This window comes from Pristiophorus japonicus, chromosome 18 (genome assembly GCF_044704955.1).
Source record: "Pristiophorus japonicus isolate sPriJap1 chromosome 18, sPriJap1.hap1, whole genome shotgun sequence".
NCBI lineage: Eukaryota > Metazoa > Chordata > Chondrichthyes > Pristiophoridae > Pristiophorus > Pristiophorus japonicus.
Window position 1 is genome coordinate 30,044,208 of NC_091994.1, and position 26,254 is coordinate 30,070,461.

A 26,254-nucleotide genomic window follows, 5' to 3' on the forward strand; every position below is an offset into this window, starting at 1 on the left:
ATTCCGCAATCAATCTACCGTTGAGAAGGTCGACAGAGTACTTGTGTACCACGTGTTTGAAAACAAGACCAAGGACATTTCTAACTTGGGGCCGTATGCATTGGACAACTACAGCCTCTATGTAAATGGTACTTGTCCGGTTGTTATTTAGTGTAGCTCTTTGTATGGTACACATGTTACAGTTTGGGCAGTGTACGGAAACCTTTCTAACACAGAGTTCAAAGCACCACATGCAAGGCCTGATGTCCAATGGGGTAATTTGTCGGCTTCCCTCTATCATGGTCTAGGATACTGAGTCCGAGGTTGAACAGTCTAACAGTTATTTTCTGATGAGCACTGCTGGAAAAGATCATCATCAACATCATCATAGGCAGTCCCTCGGAAACGAGGAAGGCTTACTTCCACTGTTAAAATGAGTCCTTAGGTGACAGAACAGTCTAATACGAGAACCACAGTCCCTGTCACAGGTGGGACAGATAGTCATTGAGGGTAAGGGAGCGTGGGACAGATTTGGCGCATGCTCTTTCCGCTGCCTGCACTTAATTTCTGCATGTTCTCAACGATGAGACTCGAGGTGCTCAGCGCCCTCCCGGACGCACTTCCTCCACTTAGGGTAATCTTTGGCCAGAGACTCCCAGGTGTTGGTGGGGATGCTGCACTTCATCAGGAAAGCTTTGAGGGTGTCCTTGTAACGTTTCCTCTGCCCACCTTTGGCTCCTTTGCCGTAAAAGTTTGCCTCCCTGATAAAGTGCAGCATCCCTGGAAAAGTTATATATTACCACTATACCTCTCTGAACAGCAAGCAACATTAACGCGTGTGTAAAGCAAACTATTAATCTGGTTAATTATGAAATGAAATAACAGGGAATCAGAAACATTTTAAAGAGATAACACAATCTGTTGCAAAATGTAAAACATTACAGCTATTTAGCCAAACATTGAATTTTGATGAACTGCTTCCACATGAGAGACTCAACGGTCACTCAGTTTGCCTCTACCCATGAAGCAAGCAATGAGCAGGATGAGTAAGAGTTCCCTGTATTTATGTTTCTGTTTGCTCTTCTTCGAGTATAGTGCAATCAATTGACATCAGCACCTGACAATATAATTGCTCTGTTTCCATAAAAGACTGCTACATTCGTGGTGTAAAATTCCAAACTACTCACAGTAACATCTTCTTAAAGCCAATATCAAGTTTTTAGACCATTGCAGCTTTCTGGCCAGAGGGCGCAGCAACAGTTAGATATCAATGGTCCAGCTCCTTTAAGGCTCAAATAACGAGTTAATTATTGAAATCTAGAGATGCATGTTATTGAAATCATGTCAGTTAGTTCCCCTCCATTACAACGCTGTCCGAGGAGATTTGACATTGGTCAAATCAGTTGCAATTATTGAGTGACATCAATTATTGTATATTTAAGCAGATCGATGTGTTGTGATAACTTTCTGTGACAACACACTCTATTTATATTTTCAGATTACCATGAATCACCTCCCGTAACCAGTGAGTATGGTTTCATTGCAATTTGTTAGGAAACGTTTGCCGCTTAGCACTGACAATCTAAGCAAGCTTATTGTGGCTTGATCAGATTTGGTTGTGTTATGATTTACTAAATATTTAATGAATAGGTTCGACAGGTTAATTTGGGCTGAACATTGATTAATAACTAGCTGTTTACAGAAAGCATTTGTCAAAGATCCAAAAATTGGTAGGATTGCTTCAGATCAATTAAATGTTTCAACAGTGGTTAACATCAGGTCCTGGCAAATTGTGGAGCAGGAGCACATTTAACAAAAAGCAAAATCTGGAATCAACTAGATTTGAGATCTTCCATTCCACTGGTTATGCTGTCTAACATTTCAAGAATGGGAAATGCTTCTTTCAATACATTCTCATTTTTGTTCTTGCTGTCCGCTGAAGTCTTTTTGTCTCTTTCCACAGCGACAATACCAGTTGTAACTGTAACACAGACTCCAACTGTCTACCAAGAACCTATTAACTACAATGTGACATTCATTGTAAACAGTCCAACATTCCCAGAGATTCAGTCAAATGTGTCTAACCAGAAAAATATGATTGCAGAAGAGGTGAGAGAGTTGTACAAGTATGTTATGTGGAGAAGTATTAGATCAAAATTTGCTTCGTTCCTCTATCTAAAGCAATGTTGTTTTTTTTCCCTTCAGCTCAAGGACCTGTTTAAGAACAGCAGCATAAAGGCAACATTCTCAAGTTGCAAAGTAGATACATTCAGGTAAGAAATATTACCATTCACACCAAATAGTATAAATTTCCTTTTGTTTGAGTCTTATTGCTAGAGTGTTGAACTTTATATAAAATTCACAGCTATCCAGAATGCTCAAAAACATTTCTCAGAAAGAAATGTTTTATGGAGATCTTCTAATCACACCGAGGGTTCCTTTACTGATCATTGATACGACTCTTGGATTTGGCCATAAACGACTTAATCATTCTTGTCTTAGTGACCTAACACACTATGCTGTGGCAAATTGTTTGCTGCTAATATTAAATTTCTTTTCTTTTCTTGCAGTGTGGTAAATGGTGACAGCACCACAGTGACTGCAATCTGTTCATTCCGCAATCAATCTACCGTTGAGAAGGTCGACAGAATACTTGTGTACCACGTGTTTGAAAACAAGACCAAGGACATTTCTAACTTGGGGCCGTATGCATTGGACAACTACAGCCTCTATGTAAATGGTACTTGTCCGGTTGTTATTTAGTGTAGCTCTTTGTATGGTACACATGTTACAGTTTGGGCAGTGTACGGAAACCTTTCTAACACAGAGTTCAAAGCACCACATGCAAGGCCTGATGTCCAATGGGGTAATTTGTCGGCTTCCCTCTATCATGGTCTAGGATACTGAGTCCGAGGTTGAACAGTCTAACAGTTATTTTCTGATGAGCACTGCTGGAAAAGATCATCATCAACATCATCATAGGCAGTCCCTCGGAAACGAGGAAGGCTTACTTCCACTGTTAAAATGAGTCCTTAGGTGACAGAACAGTCTAATACGAGAACCACAGTCCCTGTCACAGGTGGGACAGATAGTCATTGAGGGTAAGGGAGCGTGGGACAGATTTGGCGCATGCTCTTTCCGCTGCCTGCACTTAATTTCTGCATGTTCTCAACGATGAGACTCGAGGTGCTCAGCGCCCTCCCGGACGCACTTCCTCCACTTAGGGTAATCTTTGGCCAGAGACTCCCAGGTGTTGGTGGGGATGCTGCACTTCATCAGGAAAGCTTTGAGGGTGTCCTTGTAACGTTTCCTCTGCCCACCTTTGGCTCCTTTGCCGTAAAAGTTTGCCTCCCTGATAAAGTGCAGCATCCCTGGAAAAGTTATATATTACCACTATACCTCTTTGAACAGCAAGAACATTAACGCGTATGTAAAGCAAACTATTAATCTGGTTAATTATGAAATGAAATAACAGGGAATCAGAAACATTTTAAAGAGATAACACATTCTGTTGCAAAATGTAAAACATTACAGCTATTTAGCCAAACATTGAATTTTGATGAACTGCTTCCACATGAGAGACTCAACGGTCACTCAGTTTGCCTCTACCCATGAAGCAAGCAATGAGCAGGATGAGTAAGAGTTCCCTGTATTTATGTTTCTGTTTGCTCTTCTTCGAGTATAGTGCAATCAATTGACATCAGCATCTGACAATATAATTGCTCTGTTTCCATAAAAGACTGCTACATTCGTGGTGTAAAATTCCAAACTACTCACAGTAACATCTTCTTAAAGCCAATATCAAGTTTTTAGACCATTGCAGCTTTCTGGCCAGAGTGCACAGCAACAGTTAGATATCAATGGTCCAGCTCCTTTAAGGCTCAAATAACGAGTTAATTATTGAAAGCTAGAGATGCATGTTATTGAAATCATGTCAGTTAGTTCCCCTCCATTACAACGCTGTCCGAGGAGATTTGACATTGGTCAAATCAGTTGCAATTATTGAGTGACATCAATTATTGTATATTTAAGCAGATCGATGTGTTGTGATAACTTTCTGTGACAGCACACTCTATTTATATTTTCAGATTACCATGAATCACCTCCCGTAACCAGTGAGTATGGTTTCTTTGCAATTTGTTTGGAAACGTTTGCCGATTAGCACTGACAATCTAAGCAAGTTTATTGTGGCTTGATCAGATTTGGTTGTGTTATGATTTACGAAATATTTAATGATTAGGTTGGACAGATTAATTTGGGCTGAACATTGATTAATAACGAGCTGTTAACAGAAAGCAGCCTGTATTTGTCAAAGATCCAAAAATTGGTGTGATAGCTTCAGATCAATTAAATGTTTCAAGATTGGTTAATATAAGGTCCTGGGCAAATTGTGGAGCAGGAGCACATTTAACAAAAAGCAAAATTTGGAATCAACTAGATTTGAGACTTTCCATTTCGCTGGTTAAGCTGTCTAACATTTCAAGAATGGGAAATGCTTCTTTCAATACATTCTCATTTTTGTTCTTGCTGTCCGCTAAAGTCTTTTTGTCTCTTTCCACAGCGACAATACCAGTTGTAACTGTAACACAGACTCCAACTGTCTCCCAAGAACCTATTAACTACAATGTGACATTCATTGTAAACAGTCCAACATTCCCAGAGATTCAGTCAAATGTCTCTAACCAGAAAAATATGATTGCAAAAGAGGTGAGAGAGTTGTACAAGTATGTTATGTGGAGAAGTATTAGATCAAAATTTGCTTGGTTCCTCTATCTAAAGCAATGTTGTTTTTTTCCCTTCAGCTCAAGGACCTGTTTAAGAACAGCAGCATAAAGGCAACATTCTCAAGTTGCAAAGTAGATACATTCAGGTAAGAAATATTACCATTCACACCAAATAGTTTCAACCTCCTTTTGTTTGAGTGTTATTGCCAGTATGTTTAACTTTATATAAAATTCACAGCTATCCAGAATGCTCAAAAACATTTCTCAGCAAGAAATGTTTTGTGGAGGACTTCTAATCCCACCGAGGGTTCCTTTACTGACCATTAATGCGACTCTTGGATTTGGCCATAAACGACTTAATCATTCTTGTCTTAGTGACCTAACACACCCTGCTGCGACAAATTATTTGCTGCTAATATTAAATTTCTTTTCTTTTCTTGCAGTGTGGTAAATGGTGACAGCACCACAGTGACTGCAATCTGTTCATTCCGCAATCAATCTACCATTGAGACGGTCAACAGAATACTTGTGTACCACGTGTTTGAAAACAAGACCAAGAACATTTCTAACTTGGGGCCGTATGCATTGGACAACTACAGCCTCTATGTAAATGGTACATATCCGGTTGTTATTTAGTGTAGCTCTTTGTATGGTACACATGTTACAGTTTGGGCAGTGTACGGAAACCTTTCTAACACAGAGTTCAAAGCACCACATGCAAGGCCTGATATCCAATGAGGTAATTTGTCGGCTTACCTCTAACATGGTCTGGGATACTGAATCTGAGGTTGAACAGTCTAACATTTATTTTCTGATGAGCACTGCTGGAAAAGATCATCATTAACATCATCATAGGCTGTCCCTCGGAAACGAGGAAGGCTTACTTCCACTCTTAAAGTGAGTCCTTAGGTGACTGAACAGTCTAATACGAGAACCACAGTCCCTGTCACAGGTGGGACAGATAGTCATTGAGGGTAAGGGAGCATGGGACAGATTTGGCGCATGCTCTTTCCGCTGCCTGCGCTTGATTTCTGCATGTTCTCAACGCTGAGACTCGAGGTGCTCAGCGCCCTCCCGGATGCACTTCCTCCACTTAGGGTCGTCTTTGGCCAGGGACTCCCAGGTGTTGTGGGGATGTTGCACTTCATCAGGAAGGCTTTGAGGGTGTCCTTGTAACGTTTCCTCTGCCCACCTTTGGCTCCTTTGCCGTAAAAGTTTGCCTCCCTGATAAAGTGCAGCATCCCTGGAAAAGTTATAGATTCCCACTATACCTCTCTGAACAGCAAGCAACATTAACGCGTATTTGAAGCAAACTATCAATCAGGTTAATTGTGAAATGAAATAACAGGGAATCAAAAACATATTAAAGAGATAACAGAATCTGTTGCAAAATGTAAAACATTACAGCTATTTAGACAAACATTGAATTTTGATGAACTGCTTCCACATGAGAGACTCAACGGTCAATAAGTGTGCCTCTACCCATGAAGCAAGCAATGAGCAGGATGAGTAAGAGTTCCCTGTATTTACGTTTCTGTCTGCTCTTCTTTGATCATGGTGCTATCAATTGACATCAGCATGTGACAATATAATTGCTCTGTTTCCATAAAAGACTGCTACATTGGTGGTGTAAAATTCCAAACTACACACAGTAACATCTTCTTAAAGCCAATATCAAGTTTTTAGACCACTGCAGCTTTCTGGACAGAGGGCGCAGCAACAGTTAGATATCAATGGTCCAGCTCCTTTAAGGCTCAAATAATGAGTTAATTATTGAAATTTAGAGATGCATGTTATTGAAATCATGTCAGTTAGTTCCCCTCCATTACAATGCTGTCCGAGGAGAATTGACATTGGTCAAATCAGTTGCAATTATTGGGTGACATCAATTATTGTATATTTAAGCAGAGCGATGTGTTGTGATAACTTTTTGTGACAGCACACTCTATTTAAATTTTCAGATTACCATGAATCACCTCCCGTAACCAGTGAGTATGGTTTCATTGCAATTTGTTAGGAAACCTTTGCCGATTAGCACTGACAATCTCAGCAAGCTTATTGTGGCTTGATCAGATTTGGTTGTGTTATGATTTACTAAATATTTAATGAATAGTTTCGACAGGTTAATTTGGGCTGAACAGTGATTAATAACTAGCGGTTTACAGAAAGCAGCCTGCATTTGTCAAAGATCCAAAAATTGGTTGGATAGCTTCAGATCAATTAAATGTTTCAAGAGTGGTTAACATGAGGTCCTGGGCAAATTGTGGAGCAGGAGCACATTTAACAAAAAGCAAAATTTGGAATCAACTAGATTTGAGATTTTCCATTCCGCTGGTTAAGCTGTCTAACATTTCAATAATGGGAAATGCTTCTTTAAATACATTCTCAATTTTGTTCTTGCTGTACGCTAAAGTCTTTTTGTCTCTTTCCACAGCGACAATACCATTTGTAACTGTAACACAGACTCCAACTGTCTACCAACAACTTATTAACTACAATGTGACATTCACTGTAAACAGTCCAACATTCCAAGAGATTCAGTCAAATGTCTCGAACCACAAAAATATGATTGCAAAAGAGGTGAGAGAGTTATACAAGTATGTTATGTGGAGAAGTATTAGATCAAAATTTGGTTTGTTCCTCTATCTAAAGCAATGTTGTTTTTTTTCCCTTCAGCTCAAGGACCTGTTTCAGAACAGCAGCATAAAGGCAACATTCTCAAGTTGCAAAGTAGATACATTCAGGTAAGAAATATTACCATTCACACCAAATAGTATAAACTTCCTTTTGTTTGAGTCTTATTGCCAGAGTGTTGAACTTCATATAAAATTCACAGCTCTCCAGAATGCTCAAAAACATTTCTCAGCAAGAAATGTTTTGTGGAGGACTTCTAATCCCACCGAGGGTTCCTTTACTGACCATTGATGAGACTCTTGGATTTGGCCATCAACGACTTAATCATTCTTGTCTTAGTGACCTTACACACTATGCTGTGGCAAATTATTTGCTGCTAATATTAAATTTCTTTTCTTTTCTTGCAGTGTGGTAAATGGTGACAGCACCACAGTGACTGCAATCTGTTCATTCCGCAATCAATCTGCGGTTGAGAAGGTCGACAGAGTACTTGTGTACCATGTGTTTGAAAACAAGACCAAAGACATTTCTAACTTGGGGCCGTATGCATTGGACAACTACAGCCTCTATGTAAATGGTACTTATCCGGTTGTTATTTAGTGTAGCTCTTTGTATGGTACACATGTTACAGTTTGGACAGTGTACGGAAACCTTTCCAACACAGAGTTCAAAGCACCACATGCAAGGCCTGATATCCAATGAGGTAATTTGTCGGCTTACCTCGAACATGGTCTGGGATACTGAGTCTGAGGTTGAACAATCTAACATTTATTTTCTCATGAGCACTGCTGGAAAAGATCATCATCAACATCATCATAGGCAGTCCCTCGGAAACGAGGAAGGCTTAATTCCACTCTTAAAGTGAGTCCTTAGGTGACTGAACAGTCTAATACGAGAACCACATTCCTTGTCACAGGTGGGAGAGATAGTCATTCAGGGTAAGGGAGCGTGGGACAGATTTGCCGCATGCTCTTTCCGCTGCCTGCGCTTGATTTCTGCATGTTCTCAACGCTGAGACTCGAGGTGCTCAGCGCCTTCCCGGATGCACTTCCTCCACTTAGTGTAGTCTTTGGCCAGGGACTCCCAGGTGTTGGTGGGGATGTTGCACTTCATCAGGAAGGCTTTGAGGGTGTCCGTGCAACGTTTCCTCTGCACACCTTTGGCTCCTTTGCCAAAAAGATTTGCCTCCCTGATAAAGTGCAGCATCACTGGAAAAGTTATATATTACCACTATACCTCTCTGAACAGCAAGCAACATTAACGCGTATGTAAAGCAAACTATGAATCAGGTTAATTATGAAATGAAATAACAGGGAATCAAAAACATTTTAAAGAGATAACACAATCTGTATTACAGCTATTTAGCCAAATATTGAATCTTGATGAACTGCTTCCACATGAGAGACTTACCGGTCACTCAGTTTGCCTCTACCCATGAAGCAAGCAATGAGCAGAATGAGGAAGAGTTCCCTGTATTTACATTTCTGTCTGCTCTTCTTTGGACATGGTGCTATAAATTGCCATCAGCAACTGACAATATAATTGCTCTGTTTCCATAAAAGACTGTTACATTCATGGTGTAAAATCCCAACTACTCACAGTAACATCTTCTTAATACAAAAAACAAGTTTTTAGACCATTGCAACTTTCTGGACAGAGAGCGCAGCAACCGTTAGATATCAATGGTCCAGCTCCTTTAAGGCTCAAATAATGAGTTAATTATTGAAATTTAGAGATGCATGTTATTGAAATCATGTCAGTTACTTCCGCTTCATTACAATGCTGTTCGAGGTGATTTGACTTTGGTCAAATCAGTTGCAATTATTGGGTGACTTCAATTATTATATATTTAAGCAGAGCGATGTGTTGTGATAACTTTCTGTGACAGCACACTCTATTTATATTTTCAGATTACCATGAATCACCTCCCATAACCAGTGAGTATGGTTTCCTTGCAATTTGTCAGGAAACATTTGCCGCTTCGCACTGACAATCTAAGCAAGCTTATTGTGGCTTGATCAGATTTGGTTGTGTTATGATTTACTAAGTATTTAATGAATAGGTTCAACAGGTTAATTTGGGCTGAACATTGATTAATAACTAGCTGTTTACAGAAAGCAGCCTACATTTGTCAAAGATCCAAAAATTGGTTGGATAGCTTCAGATCAATTAAATGTTTCAAGAGTGGTTAACATAAGGTCCTGGGCAAATTGTGGAGCAGGAGCACACTGAATTAAAAGCAAAATTTGGAACCAACTATAGTTGAGATTTTCCATTCCGCTGGTTAAGCTGTCCAACATTTCAATAATGGGAAATGCTTCTTTCAATACATTCTCATTTATGTTCTTGCTGTACGCTAAAGCCTTTTTGTCTATTTCCACAGCGACAATACCAGTTGTAACTGTAACACAGACTCCAACTGTCTACCAAGAACCTATTAACTACAATGTGACATTCATTGTAAACACTCCAACATTCCGAGAGATTCAGTCAAATGTCTGCACACAGAAAAGAACGATTGCAAAAGAGGTGAGAGAGTTGTACAAGTATGTTATGTGGAGAAGTATTCGATCAAAATTTGCTTTGTTCCTCTGTCTAAAGCAATGTTGTCTTTATTCCCTTCAGCTCAAGGACCTGTTTAAGAACAGCAGCATAAAGGCAACATTCTCAAGTTGCAAAGTAGATACATTCAGGTAAGAAATATTACCATTCATACCAAATAGTATAAACTTCCTTTTGTTTGAGTCTTATTGCCAGAGTGTTGAACTTCATATAAAATTCACAGCTCTCCAGAATGCTCAAAAACATTTCTCAGCAAGAAATGTTTTGTGGAGGACTTCTAATCCCACCGAGGGTTCCTTTACTGACCATTGATGAGACTCTTGGATTTGGCCATCAACGACTTAATCATTCTTGTCTTAGTGACCTTACACACTATGCTGTGGCAAATTATTTGCTGCTAATATTAAATTTCTTTTCTTTTCTTGCAGTGTGGTAAATGGTGACAGCACCACAGTGACTGCAATCTGTTCATTCCGCAATCAATCTGCGGTTGAGAAGGTCGACAGAGTACTTGTGTACCATGTGTTTGAAAACAAGACCAAAGACATTTCTAACTTGGGGCCGTATGCATTGGACAACTACAGCCTCTATGTAAATGGTACTTATCCGGTTGTTATTTAGTGTAGCTCTTTGTATGGTACACATGTTACAGTTTGGACAGTGTACGGAAACCTTTCCAACACAGAGTTCAAAGCACCACATGCAAGGCCTGATATCCAATGAGGTAATTTGTCGGCTTACCTCGAACATGGTCTGGGATACTGAGTCTGAGGTTGAACAATCTAACATTTATTTTCTCATGAGCACTGCTGGAAAAGATCATCATCAACATCATCATAGGCAGTCCCTCGGAAACGAGGAAGGCTTAATTCCACTCTTAAAGTGAGTCCTTAGGTGACTGAACAGTCTAATACGAGAACCACATTCCTTGTCACAGGTGGGAGAGATAGTCATTCAGGGTAAGGGAGCGTGGGACAGATTTGCCGCATGCTCTTTCCGCTGCCTGCGCTTGATTTCTGCATGTTCTCAACGCTGAGACTCGAGGTGCTCAGCGCCTTCCCGGATGCACTTCCTCCACTTAGTGTAGTCTTTGGCCAGGGACTCCCAGGTGTTGGTGGGGATGTTGCACTTCATCAGGAAGGCTTTGAGGGTGTCCGTGCAACGTTTCCTCTGCACACCTTTGGCTCCTTTGCCAAAAAGATTTGCCTCCCTGATAAAGTGCAGCATCACTGGAAAAGTTATATATTACCACTATACCTCTCTGAACAGCAAGCAACATTAACGCGTATGTAAAGCAAACTATGAATCAGGTTAATTATGAAATGAAATAACAGGGAATCAAAAACATTTTAAAGAGATAACACAATCTGTATTACAGCTATTTAGCCAAATATTGAATCTTGATGAACTGCTTCCACATGAGAGACTTACCGGTCACTCAGTTTGCCTCTACCCATGAAGCAAGCAATGAGCAGAATGAGGAAGAGTTCCCTGTATTTACATTTCTGTCTGCTCTTCTTTGGACATGGTGCTATAAATTGCCATCAGCAACTGACAATATAATTGCTCTGTTTCCATAAAAGACTGTTACATTCATGGTGTAAAATCCCAACTACTCACAGTAACATCTTCTTAATACAAAAAACAAGTTTTTAGACCATTGCAACTTTCTGGACAGAGAGCGCAGCAACCGTTAGATATCAATGGTCCAGCTCCTTTAAGGCTCAAATAATGAGTTAATTATTGAAATTTAGAGATGCATGTTATTGAAATCATGTCAGTTACTTCCGCTTCATTACAATGCTGTTCGAGGTGATTTGACTTTGGTCAAATCAGTTGCAATTATTGGGTGACTTCAATTATTATATATTTAAGCAGAGCGATGTGTTGTGATAACTTTCTGTGACAGCACACTCTATTTATATTTTCAGATTACCATGAATCACCTCCCATAACCAGTGAGTATGGTTTCCTTGCAATTTGTCAGGAAACATTTGCCGCTTCGCACTGACAATCTAAGCAAGCTTATTGTGGCTTGATCAGATTTGGTTGTGTTATGATTTACTAAGTATTTAATGAATAGGTTCAACAGGTTAATTTGGGCTGAACATTGATTAATAACTAGCTGTTTACAGAAAGCAGCCTACATTTGTCAAAGATCCAAAAATTGGTTGGATAGCTTCAGATCAATTAAATGTTTCAAGAGTGGTTAACATAAGGTCCTGGGCAAATTGTGGAGCAGGAGCACACTGAATTAAAAGCAAAATTTGGAACCAACTATAGTTGAGATTTTCCATTCCGCTGGTTAAGCTGTCCAACATTTCAATAATGGGAAATGCTTCTTTCAATACATTCTCATTTATGTTCTTGCTGTACGCTAAAGCCTTTTTGTCTATTTCCACAGCGACAATACCAGTTGTAACTGTAACACAGACTCCAACTGTCTACCAAGAACCTATTAACTACAATGTGACATTCATTGTAAACACTCCAACATTCCGAGAGATTCAGTCAAATGTCTGCACACAGAAAAGAACGATTGCAAAAGAGGTGAGAGAGTTGTACAAGTATGTTATGTGGAGAAGTATTCGATCAAAATTTGCTTTGTTCCTCTGTCTAAAGCAATGTTGTTTTTATTCCCTTCAGCTCAAGGACCTGTTTAAGAACAGCAGCATAAAGGCAACATTCTCAAGTTGCAAAGTAGATACATTCAGGTAAGAAATATTACCATTCATACCAAATAGTATAAACTTCCTTTTGTTTGAGTCTTATTGCCAGAGTGTTGAACTTTATATAAAATTCACAGCTATCCAGAATGCTCAAGAACATTTCTCAGAAAGAAATGTTTTGTGGAGGACTTCTAATCCCACCGAGGGTTCCTTTACTGACCATTGATGCGACTCTTGGATTTGGCCATAAACGACTTAATCATTCTTGTCTTAGTGACCTATCACACTATGCTGTGGCAAATTATTTGCTGCTAATATTACATTTCTTTTCTTTTCTTGCAGTGTGGTAAATGGTGACAGCACCACAGTGACTGCAATCTGTTCATTCCGCAATCAATCTACCGTTGAGAAGGTCGACAGAATACTTGTGTACCACGTGTTTGAAAACAAGACCAAGGACATTTCTAACTTGGGGCCGTATCCATTGGACAACTACAGCCTCTATGTAAATGGTACTTATCCGCTTGTTATTTAGTGTAGCTCTTTGTATGGTACACATGTTACAGTTTGGGCAGTGTACGGAAACCTTTCTAACACAGAGTTCAAAGCACCACATGCAAGGCCTGATATCCAATGAGGTAATTTGTCGGCTTACCTCTAACATGGTCAGGGATACTGAGTCTGAGGTTGAACAGTCTAACATTTATTTTCTGATGAGCACTGCTGGAAAAGATCATCATCAACATCATCATAGGCTGTCCCTCGGAAACGAGGAAGGCTTACTTCCACTGTTAAAGTGAGTCCTTAGGTGACTGAACAGTCTAATACGAGAACCACAGTCCCTGTCACAGGTGGGACATAGAGTCATTCAGGGTAAGGGAGCGTGGGACAGATTTGCCGCATGCGCTTTCCGCTGCCTGCAATTGATTTCTGCATGTTCTCAACGCTGAGACTCGAGGTGTTCAGTGCCTTCCCGGATGCACTTCCTCCACTTAGGATAGTCTTTGGCCAGGGTCTCCCAGGTGTTGGTGGGGATGTTGCACTTCATCAGGAAGGCTTTGAGGGTATCCTTGTCATGTTTCCTCTGCCCACCTCTGGCTCGTTTGCCATAACAGTTTGCCTCCCTGATAAAGTGCAGCATCCCTGGAAAAGTTATATATTACCACTATACCTCTCTGAACAGCAAGCAACATTAACGCGTATGTAAAGCAAACTATTAATCAGGTTAATTATGAAATGAAATAACAGGGAATCAGAAACATTTTAAAGAGATAACATAATCTGTTGCAAAATGTAAAACATGACAGCTATTTAGCCAAACATTGAATTTTGATGAACTGTTTCCACATGAGAGACTCAATGGTCGCTTAGTTTGCCTCTCCCCATGAAGCAAGCAATGAGCAGGATGAGTAAGAGTTCCCTGTATTTACGTTTCTGTCTGCTCTTCTTCGAGCATAGTGGAATCAATTGACATCAGCATCAGACAATATAATTGCTCTGTTTCCATAAAAGACTGCTACATTCGTGGTGTAAAATTCCAAACTACACACAGTAACATCTTCTGAAAGCCAATATCAAGTTTTCAGACTATAGCACCTTTCTGGTCAGTGGGCGCAGCAACAGTTAGATATCAATGGTGCAGCTCCTTTAAGGCTCAAATAACGAGTTAATTTTTGAAATTTAGAGATGCATGTTATTGAAATCATGTCAGTTAGTTCCCCTCCATTACAATGCTGTCCGAGGAGATTTGACATTGGTCAAATCAGTTGCAATTATTGGGTAACATCAATTATTGTATATTTAAGCAGATCGATGTGTTGTGATAACTTTCTGTGACAGCACACTCTATTTATATTTTCAGATTACCATGAATCACCTCCCATAACCAGTGAGTATGGTTTCTTTGCAATTTGTTAGGAAACGTTTGCCGCTTAGCACTGACAATCTAAGCAAGCTTATTGTGGCTTGATCAGATTTGGTTGTGTTATGATTTACTAAATATTTAATGAATAGGTTCGACAGGTTAATTTGGGCTGAACATTGATTAATAACTAGCTGTTTACAGAAAGCATTTGTCAAAGATCCAAAAATTGGTAGGATTGCTTCAGATCAATTAAATGTTTCAACAGTGGTTAACATCAGGTCCTGGGCAAATTGTGGAGCAGGAGCACATTTAACAAAAAGCAAAATCTGGAATCAACTAGATTTGAGATTTTCCATTCCGCTGGTTAAGCTGTCTAACATTTCAAGAATGGGAAATGCTTCTTTCAATACATTCTCATTTTTGTTCTTGCTGTCCGCTGAAGTCTTTTTGTCTCTTTCCACAGCGACAATACCAGTTGTAACTGTAACACAGACTCCAACTGTCGACCAAGAACCTATTAACTACAATGTGACATTCATTGTAAACAGTCCAACATTCCCAGAGATTCAGTCAAATGTGTCTAACCAGAAAAATATGATCGCAAAAGAGGTGAGAGAGTTGTACAAGTATGTTATGTGGAGAAGTATTAGATCAAAATTTGCTTCGTTCCTCTATCTAAAGCAATGTTGTTTTTTTTCCCTTCAGCTCAAGGACCTGTTTAAGAACAGCAGCATAAAGGCAACATTCTCAAGTTGCAAAGTAGATACATTCAGGTAAGAAATATTACCATTCACACCAAATAGTATAAATTTCCTTTTGTTTGAGTCTTATTGCTAGAGTGTTGAACTTTATATAAAATGCACAGCTATCCAGAATGCTCAAAAACATTTCTCAGAAAGAAATGTTTTGTGGCGATGTTCTAATCACACCGAGGGTTGCTTTACTGATCATTGATGCGACTCTTGGATTTGGCCATAGACGACTTAATCATTCTTGTCTTAGTGACCTAACACACTATGCTGTGGCAAATTGTTTGCTGCTAATATTAAATTTCTTTTCTTTTCTTGCAGTGTGGTAAATGGTGACAGCACCACAGTGACTGCAATCTGTTCATTCCACAATCAATCTACCGTTGAGAAGGTCGACAGAGTACTTGTGTACCACGTGTTTGAAAACAAGACCAAGGACATTTCTAACTTGGGGCCGTATGCATTGGACAACTACAGCCTCTATGTAAATGGTACTTGTCCGGTTGTTATTTAGTGTAGCTCTTTGTATGGTACACATGTTACAGTTTGGGCAGTGTACGGAAACCTTTCTAACACAGAGTTCAAAGCACCACATGCAAGGCCTGATGTCCAATGGGGTAATTTGTCGGCTTACCTCTATTATGGTCTGGGATACTGAGTCCGAGGTTGAACAGTCTAACAGTTATTTTCTGATGAGCACTGCTGGAAAAGATCATCATCAACATCATCATAGGCAGTCCCTCGGAAACGAGGAAGGCTTACTTCCACTGTTAAAATGAGTCCTTTGGTGACAGAACAGTCTAATACGAGAACCACAGTCCCTGTCACAGGTGGGACAGATAGTCATTGAGGGTAAGGGAGCGTGGGACAGATTTGGCGCATGCTCTTTCCGCTGCCTGCACTTAATTTCTGCATGTTCTCAACGATGAGACTCGAGGTGCTCAGCGCCCTCCCGGACGCACTTCCTCCACTTAGGGTAATCTTTGGCCAGAGACTCCCAGGTGTTGGTGGGGATGCTGCACTTCATCAGGAAGGCTTTGAGGGTGTCCTTGTAACGTTTCCTCTGCCCACCTTTGGCTCCTTTGCCGTAAAAGTTTGCCTCCCTGATAAAGTGCAGCATCCCTGGAAAAGTTATATATTACCACTATACCTCTCTGAACAGCAAGCAACATTAACGCGTATGTAAAGCAAACTATTAATCAGGTTAATTATGAAATGAAATAACAGGGAATCAGAAACATTTTAAAGAGATAACACAATCTGTTGCAAAATGTAAAACATTACAGCTATTTCGCCAAACATTGAATTTTGATGAACTGCTTCCACATGAGAGACTCAACGGTCACTCAGTTTGCCTCTACCCATGAAGCAAGCAATGAGCAGGATGAGTAAGAGTTCCCTGTATTTATGTTTCTGTTTGCTCTTCTTCGAGCATAGTGCAATCAATTGACATCAGCACCTGACAATATAATTGCTCTGTTTCCATAAAAGACTGCTACATTCGTGGTGTAAAATTCCAAACTACTCACAGTAACATCTTCTTAAAGCCAATATCAAGTTTTTAGACCATTGCAGCTTTCTGGACAAGGGCGCAGCAACAGTTAGATATTAGTGGTCCAGCTCCTTTAAGGCTCAAATAACGAGTTAATTATTGAAATTTAGAGATGCATGTTATTGAAATCATGTCAGTTAGTTCCCCTCCATTACAACGCTGTCCAAGGAGATTTGACATTGGTCAAATCACTTGCAATTATTGGGTGACATCAATTATTGTATATTTAAGCAGATCGATGTGTTGTGATAACTTTCTGTGACAGCACACTCTATTTATATTTTCAGATTACCATGAATCACCTCCCGTAACCAGTGAGTATGGTTTCTTTGCAATTTGTTAGGAAACGTTTGCCGATTAGCACTGACAATCTAAGCAAGCTTATTGTGGCTTGATCAGATTTGGTTGTGTTATGATTTACTAAATATTTAATGAATAGGTTCGACAGGTTAATTTGGGCTGAACATTGATTAATAACTAGCTGTTTACAGAAAGCATTTGTCAAAGATCCAAAAATTGGTAGGATTGTCTTCAGATCAATTAAATGTTTCAACAGTGGTTAACATCAGGTCCTGGGCAAATTGTGGAGCAGGAGCACATTTAACAAAAAGCAAAATCTGGAATCAACTAGATTTGAGATTTTCCATTCCGCTGGTTATGCTGTCTAACATTTCAAGAATGGGAAATGCTTCTTTCAATACATTCTCATTTTTGTTCTTGCTGTCCGCTGAAGTCTTTTTGTCTCTTTCCACAGCGACAATATCAGTTGTAACTGCAACACAGACTCCAACTGTCTACCAAGAACCTATTAACTACAATGTGACATTCATTGTAAACAGTCCAACATTCCCAGAGATTCAGTCAAATGTGTCTAACCAGAAAAATATGATTGCAAAAGAGGTGAGAGAGTTGTACAAGTATGTTACGTGGAGAAGTATTAGATCAAAATTTGCTTCGTTCCTCTATCTAAAGCAATGTTGTTTTTTTTCCCTTCAGCTCAAGGACCTGTTTAAGAACAGCAGCATAAAGGCAACATTCTCAAGTTGCAAAGTAGATACATTCAGGTAAGAAATATTACCATTCACACCAATAGTATAAACTTCCTTTTGTTTGAGTCTTATTGCCAGAGTGTTGAACTTTATATAAAATTCACAGCTATCCAGAATGCTCAAAAACATTTCTCAGAAAGAAATGTTTTGTGGAGATCTTCTAATCACACCGAGGGTTCCTTTACTGACCATTGATGCGACTCTTGGATTTGGCCATAAACGACTTAATCATTCTTGTCTTAGTGACCTAACACACTATGCTGTGGCAAATCGTTTGCTGCTAATATTAAATTTCTTTTCTTTTCTTGCAGTGTGGTAAATGGTGACAGCACCACAGTGACAGCAATCTGTTCATTCCGCAATCAGTCTACCGTTGAGAAGGTCGACAGAGTACTTGTGTACCACGTGTTTGAAAACAAGACCAAGGACATTTCTAACTTGGGGCCGTATGCATTGGACAACTACAGCCTCTATGTAAATGGTACTTGTCCGGTTGTTATTTAGTGTAGCTCTTTGTATGGTACACATGTTACAGTTTGGGCAGTGTACGGAAACCTTTCTAACACAGAGTTCAAAGCACCACATGCAAGGCCTGATGTCCAATGGGGTAATTTGTCGGCTTACCTCTATCATGGTCTGGGATACTGAGTCCGAGGTTGAACAGTCTAACAGTTATTTTCTGATGAGCACTGCTGGAAAAGATCATCATCAACATCATCATAGGCAGTCCCTCGGAAACGAGGAAGGCTTACTTCCACTGTTAAAATGAGTCCTTAGGTGACAGAACAGTCTAATACGAGAACCACAGTCCCTGTCACAGGTGGGACAGATAGTCATTGAGGGTAAGGGAGCGTGGGACAGATTTGGCGCATGCTCTTTCCGCTGCCTGCACTTAATTTCTGCATGTTCTCAACGATGAGACTCGAGGTGCTCAGCGCCCTCCCGGACGCACTTCCTCTACTTATGGTAATCTTTGGCCAGAGACTCCCAGGTGTTGGTGGGGATGCTGCACTTCATCAGGAAGGCTTTGAGGGTGTCCTTGTAACGTTTCCTCTGCCCACCTTTGGCTCCTTTGCCGTAAAAGTTTGCCTCCCTGATAAAGTGCAGCATCCCTGGAAAAGTTATATATTACCACTATACCTCTCTGAACAGCAAGCAACATTAACGCGTGTGTAAAGCAAACTATTAATCTGGTTAATTATGAAATGAAATAACAGGGAATCAGAAACATTTTAAAGAGATAACACAATCTGTTGCAAAATGTAAAACATTACAGCTATTTAGCCAAACATTGAATTTTGATGAACTGCTTCCACATGAGAGACTCAACGGTCACTCAGTTTGCCTCTACCCATGAAGCAAGCAATGAGCAGGATGAGTAAGAGTTCCCTGTATTTATGTTTCTGTTTGCTCTTCTTCGAGTATACTGCAATCAATTGACATCAGCACCTGACAATATAATTGCTCTGTTTCCATAAAAGACTGCTACATTGGTGGTGTAAAATTCCAAACTACTCACAGTAACATCTTCTTAAAGCCAATATCAAGTTTTTAGACCATTGCAGCTTTCTGGCCAGAGGGCGCAGCAACAGTTAGATATCAATGGTCCAGCTCCTTTAAGGCTCAAATAACGAGTTAATTATTGAAATTTAGAGATGCATGTTATTGAAATCATGTCAGTTAGTTCCCCTCCATTACAACGCTGTCCAAGGAGATTTGACATTGGTCAAATCAGTTGCAATTATTGGGTGACATCAATTATTGTATATTTAAGCAGAGCGATGTGTTGTGATAACTTTCTGTGACAGCACACTCTATTTATATTTTCAGATTACCATGAATCACCTCCTGTAACCAGTGAGTATGGTTTCTTTGCAATATGTTAAGAAACGTTTGCCGCTTAGCACTGACAATCTAAGCAAGCTTATTGTGGCTTGATCAGATTTGGTTGTGTTATGATTTACTAAATATTTAATGAATAGGTTCGACAGGTTAATTTGGGCTGAACATTGATTAATAACTAGCGGTTTACAGAAAGCAGCCTGCATTTGTCAAAGATCCAAAAATTGGTTGGATAGCTTCAGATCAATTAAATGTTTCAAGAGTGGTTAACATGAGGTCCTGGGCAAATTGTGGAGCAGGAGCACATTTAACAAAAAGCAAAATTTGGAATCAACTAGATTTGAGATTTTCCATTCCGCTGGTTAAGCTGTCTAACATTTCAATAATGGGAAATGCTTCTTTAAATACATTCTCAATTTTGTTCTTGCTGTACGCTAAAGTCTTTTTGTCTCTTTCCACAGCGACAATACCATTTGTAACTGTAACACAGACTCCAACTGTCTACCAACAACCTATTAACTACAACGTGACATTCACTGTAAACAGTCCAACATTCCAAGAGATTCAGTCAAATGTCTCGAACCACAAAAATATGATTGCAAAAGAGGTGAGAGAGTTATACAAGTATGTTATGTGGAGAAGTATTAGATCAAAATTTGCTTTGTTCCTCTATCTAAAGCAATGTTGTTTTTTTTCCCTTCAGCTCAAGGACCTGTTTCAGAACAGCAGCATAAAGGCAACATTCTCAAGTTGCAAAGTAGATACATTCAGGTAAGAAATATTACCATTAGCACCAAATAGTCTCAACTTCCTTTTGTTTGAATCTTATTGCCAGAGTGTTGAACTTCATATAAAATTCACAGCTCTCCAGAATGCTCAAAAACATTTCTCAGCAAGAAATGTTTTGTGGAGGACTTTTAATCCCACCGAGGGTTCCTTTACTGACCATTGATGCGACTCTTGGATTTGGCCATCAACGACTTAATCATTCTTGTCTTAGTGACCTTACACACTATGCTGTGGCAAATTATTTGCTGCTAATATTAAATTTATTTTCTTTTCTTGCAGTGTGGTAAATGGTGACAGCACCACAGTGACTGCAATCTGTTCATTCCGCAATCAATCTACCGTTGAGAAGGTCGACAGAGTACTTGTGTACCATGTGATTGAAAACAAGACCAAAGACATTTCTAACTTGGGGCCGTATGCATTGGACAACTACAGCCTCTATGTAAATGGTACTTATCCGGTTGTTATTTAGTGTAGCTCTTTGTATGGTACACATGTTACAGTTTGGACAGTGTACGGAAACCTTTCCAACACAGAGTTCAAAGCACCACATGCAAGGCCTGATATCCAATGAGGTAATTTGTCGGCTTACCTCGAACATGGTCTGGGATACTGAGTCTGAGGTTGAACAATCTAACATTTATTTTCTCATGAGCACTGCTGGAAAAGATCATCATCAACATCATCATAGGCAGTCCCTCGGAAACGAGGAAGGCTTAATTCCACTCTTAAAGTGAGTCCTTGGGTGACTGAACAGTCTAATACGAGAACCACATTCCTTGTCACAGGTGGGAGAGATAGTCATTCAGGGTAAGGGAGCGTGGGACAGATTTGCCGCATGCTCTTTCCGCTGCCTGCGCTTGATTTCTGCATGTTCTCAACGCTGAGACTCGAGGTGCTCAGCGCCTTCCTGGATGCACTTCCTCCACTTAGTGTAGTCTTTGGCCAGGGACTCCCAGGTGTTGGTGGGGATGTTGCACTTCATCAGGAAGGCTTTGAGGGTGTCCGTGCAACGTTTCCTCTGCACACCTTTGGCTCCTTTGCCAAAAAGATTTGCCTCCCTGATAAAGTGCAGCATCACTGGAAAAGTTATATATTACCACTATACCTCTCTGAACAGCAAGCAACATTAACGCGTATGTAAAGCAAACTATGAATCAGGTTAATTATGAAATGAAATAACAGGGAATCAAAAACATTTTAAAGAGATAACACAATCTGTATTACAGCTATTTAGCCAAATATTGAATCTTGATGAACTGCTTCCACATGAGAGACTTACCGGTCACTCAGTTTGCCTCTACCCATGAAGCAAGCAATGAGCAGAATGAGGAAGAGTTCCCTGTATTTACATTTCTGTCTGCTCTTCTTTGGACATGGTGCTATAAATTGGCATCAGCAACTGACAATATAATTGCTCTGTTTCCATAAAAGACTGTTACATTCATGGTGTAAAATCCCAACTACTCACAGTAACATCTTCTTAATACAAAAAACAAGTTTTTAGACCATTGCAACTTTCTGGACAGAGAGTGCAGCAACCGTTAGATATCAATGGTCCAGCTCCTTTAAGGCTCAAATAATGAGTTAATTATTGAAATTTAGAGATGCATGTTATTGAAATCATGTCAGTTACTTCCGCTTCATTACAATGCTGTTCGAGGTGATTTGACTTTGGTCAAATCAGTTGCAATTATTGGGTGACTTCAATTATTATATATTTAAGCAGAGCGATGTGTTGTGATAACTTTCTGTGACAGCACACTCTATTTATATTTTCAGATTACCATGAATCACCTCCCATAACCAGTGAGTATGGTTTCCTTGCAATTTGTCAGGAAACATTTGCCGCTTCGCACTGACAATCTAAGCAAGCTTATTGTGGCTTGATCAGATTTGGTTGTGTTATGATTTACTAAGTATTTAATGAATAGGTTCGACAGGTTAATTTGGGCTGAACATTGATTAATAACTAGCTGTTTACAGAAAGCAGCCTACATTTGTCAAAGATCCAAAAATTGGTTGGATAGCTTCAGATCAATTAAATGTTTCAAGAGTGGTTAACATAAGGTCCTGGGCAAATTGTGGAGCAGGAGCACACTTAATTAAAAGCAAAATTTGGAACCAACTATAGTTGAGATTTTCCATTCCGCTGGTTAAGCTGTCCAACATTTCAATAATGGGAAATGCTTCTTTCAATACATTCTCATTTATGTTCTTGCTGTACGCTAAAGCCTTTTTGTCTATTTCCACAGCGACAATACCAGTTGTAACTGTAACACAGACTCCAACTGTCTACCAAGAACCTATTAACTACAATGTGACATTCATTGTAAACACTCCAACATTCCGAGAGATTCAGTCAAATGTCTGCACACAGAAAAGAACGATTGCAAAAGAGGTGAGAGAGTTGTACAAGTATGTTATGTGGAGAAGTATTCGATCAAAATTTGCTTTGTTCCTCTGTCTAAAGCAATGTTGTTTTTATTCCCTTCAGCTCAAGGACCTGTTTAAGAACAGCAGCATAAAGGCAACATTCTCAAGTTGCAAAGTAGATACATTCAGGTAAGAAATATTACCATTCACACCAAATAGTATAAACTTCCTTTTGTTTGAGTCTTATTGCCAGAGTGTTGAACTTTATATAAAATTCACAGCTATCCAGAATGCTCAAGAACATTTCTCAGAAAGAAATGTTTTGTGGAGGACTTCCAATCCCACCGAGGATCCTTTACTGACCATTGATGCGACTCTTGGATTTGGCCATAAACGACTTAATCATTCTTGTCTTAGTGACCTAACACACTATGCTGTGGCAAATCATTTGCTGCTAATATTAAATTTATTTTCTTTTCTTGCAGTGTGGTAAATGGTGACAGCACCACAGTGACTGCAATCTGTTCATTCCGCAATCAATCTACCGTTGAGAAGGTCGACAGAATACTTGTGTACCACGTGTTTGAAAACAAGACCAAGGACATTTCTAACTTGGGGCCGTATCCATTGGACAACTACAGCCTCTATGTAAATGGTACTTATCCGGTTGTTATTTAGTGTAGCTCTTTGTATGGTACACATGTTACAGTTTGGGCAGTGTACGGAAACCTTTCTAACACAGAGTTCAAAGCACCACATGCAAGGCCTGATATCCAATGAGGTAATTTGTCGGCTTACCTCTAACATGGTCAGGGATACTGAGTCTGAGGTTGAACAGTCTAACATTTATTTTCTGATGAGCACTGCTGGAAAAGATCATCATCAACATCATCATAGGCTGTCCCTCGGAAACGAGGAAGGCTTACTTTCACTCTTAAAGTGAGTCCTTAGGTGACTGAACAGTCTAATACGAGAACCACAGTCCCTGTCACAGGTGGGACATATAGTCATTCAGGGTAAGGGAGCGTGGGACAGATTTGCCGCATGCGCTTTCCGCTGCCTGCAATTGATTTCTGCATGTTCTCAACGCTGAGACTCGAGGTGTTCAGTGCCTTCCCGGATGCACTTCCTCCACTTAGGATAGTCTTTGGCCAGGGTCTCCCAGGTGTTGGTGGGGATGTTGCACTTCATCAGGAAGGCTTTGAGGGTATCCTTGCCATGTTTCCTCTGCCCACCTTTGGCTCGTTTGCCATAAAAGTTTGCCTCCCTGATAAAGTGCAGCATCCCTGGAAAAGTTATATATTACCACTATACCTCTCTGAACAGCAAGCAACATTAACGCGTGTGTAAAGCAAACTATTAATCAGGTTAATTATGAAATGAAATAACAGGGAATCAGAAACATTTTAAAGAGATAACACAATCTGTTGCAAAATGTAAAACATGACAGCTATTTACCAAACATTGAATTTTGATGAACTGTTTCCACATGAGAGACTCAATGGTCGCTTAGTTTGCCTCTCCGCATGAAGCAAGCAATGAGCAGGATGAGTAAGAGTTCCCTGTATTTACGTTTCTATCTGCTCTTCTTCGAGCATAGTGGAATCAATTGACATCAGCATCAGACAATATAATTGCTCTGTTTCCATAAAAGACTGCTACATTCGTGGTGTAAAATTCCAAACTACACACAGTAACCTCTTCTGAAAGCCAATATCAAGTTTTCAGACTATAGCACCTTTCTGGTCAGAGTGCGCAGCAACAGTTAGATATCAATGGTGCAGCTCCTTTAAGGCTCAAATAACGAGTTAATTTTTGAAATTTAGAGATGCATGTTATTGAAATCATGTCAGTTAGTTCCCCTCCATTACAATGCTGTCCGAGGAGATTTGACATTGGTCAAATCAGTTGCAATTATTGGGTAACATCAATTATTGTATATTTAAGCAGATCGATGTGTTGTGATAACTTTCTGTGACAGCACACTCTATTTATATTTTCAGATTACCATGAATCACCTCCCGTAACCAGTGAGTATGGTTTCTTTGCAATTTGTTGGGAAACGTTTGCCGATTAGCACTGACACTCTAAGCAAGCTTATTGTGGCTTGATCAGATTTGGTTGTGTTATGATTTACTAAATATTTAATGAATAGGTTCAACAGGTTAATTTGGGCTGAACATTGATTAATAACTAGCTGTTTACAGAAAGCATTTGTCAAAGATCCAAAAATTGGTAGGAGTGCTTCAGATCAATTAAATGTTTCAACAGTGGTTAACATCAGGTCCTGGGCAAATTGTGGAGCAGGAGCACATTTAACAAAAAGCAAAATCTGGAATCAACTAGATTTGAGATTTTCCATTCCGCTGGTTAAGCTGTCTAACATTTCAATAGTGGGAAATGCTTCTTTCAATACATTCTCATTTTTATTGTTGCTGTACGCTAAAGTCTTTTTGTCTCTTTCCACAGCGACAATACCAGTTGTAACTGTAACACAGACTCCAACTGTCTCCCAAGAACCTATTAACTACAATGTGACATTCATTGTAAACAGTCCAACATTCCCAGAGATTCAGTCAAATGTCTCTAACCAGAAAACTATGATTGCAAAAGAGGTGAGAGAGTTGTACAAGTATGTTATATGGAGAAGTATTAGATCAAAATTTGCTTCTTTCCTCTATCTAAAGCAATGTTGTTTTTTTTTCCCTTCAGCTCAAGGACCTGTTTAAGAACAGCAGCATAAAGGCAACATTCTCAAGTTGCAAAGTAGATACATTCAGGTAAGAAATATTACCATTCACACCAAATAGTATAAATTTCCTTTTGTTTGAGTCTTATTGCTAGAGTGTTGAACTTTATATAAAATGCACAGCTATCCAGAATGCTCAAAAACATTTCTCAGAAAGAAATGTTTTGTGGCGATCTTCTAATCACACCGAGGGTTGCTTTACTGATCATTGACGCGACTCTTGGATTTGGCCATAGACGACTTAATCATTCTTGTCTTAGTGACCTAACACACTATGCTGTGGCAAATTGTTTGCTGCTAATATTAAATTTCTTTTCTTTTCTTGCAGTGTGGTAAATGGTGACAGCACCACAGTGACTGCAATCTGTTCATTCCACAATCAATCTACCGTTGAGAAGGTCGACAGAGTACTTGTGTACCACGTGTTTGAAAACAAGACCAAGGGCATTTCTAACTTGGGGCCGTATGCATTGGACAACTACAGCCTCTATGTAAATGGTACTTGTCCGGTTGTTATTTAGTGTAGCTCTTTGTATGGTACACATGTTACAGTTTGGGCAGTGTACGGAAACCTTTCTAACACAGAGTTCAAAGCACCACACGCAAGGCCTGATGTCCAATGGGGTAATTTGTCGGCTTACCTCTATCATGGTCTGGGATACTGAGTCCGAGGTTGAACAGTCTAACAGTTATTTTCTGATGAGCACTGCTAGAAA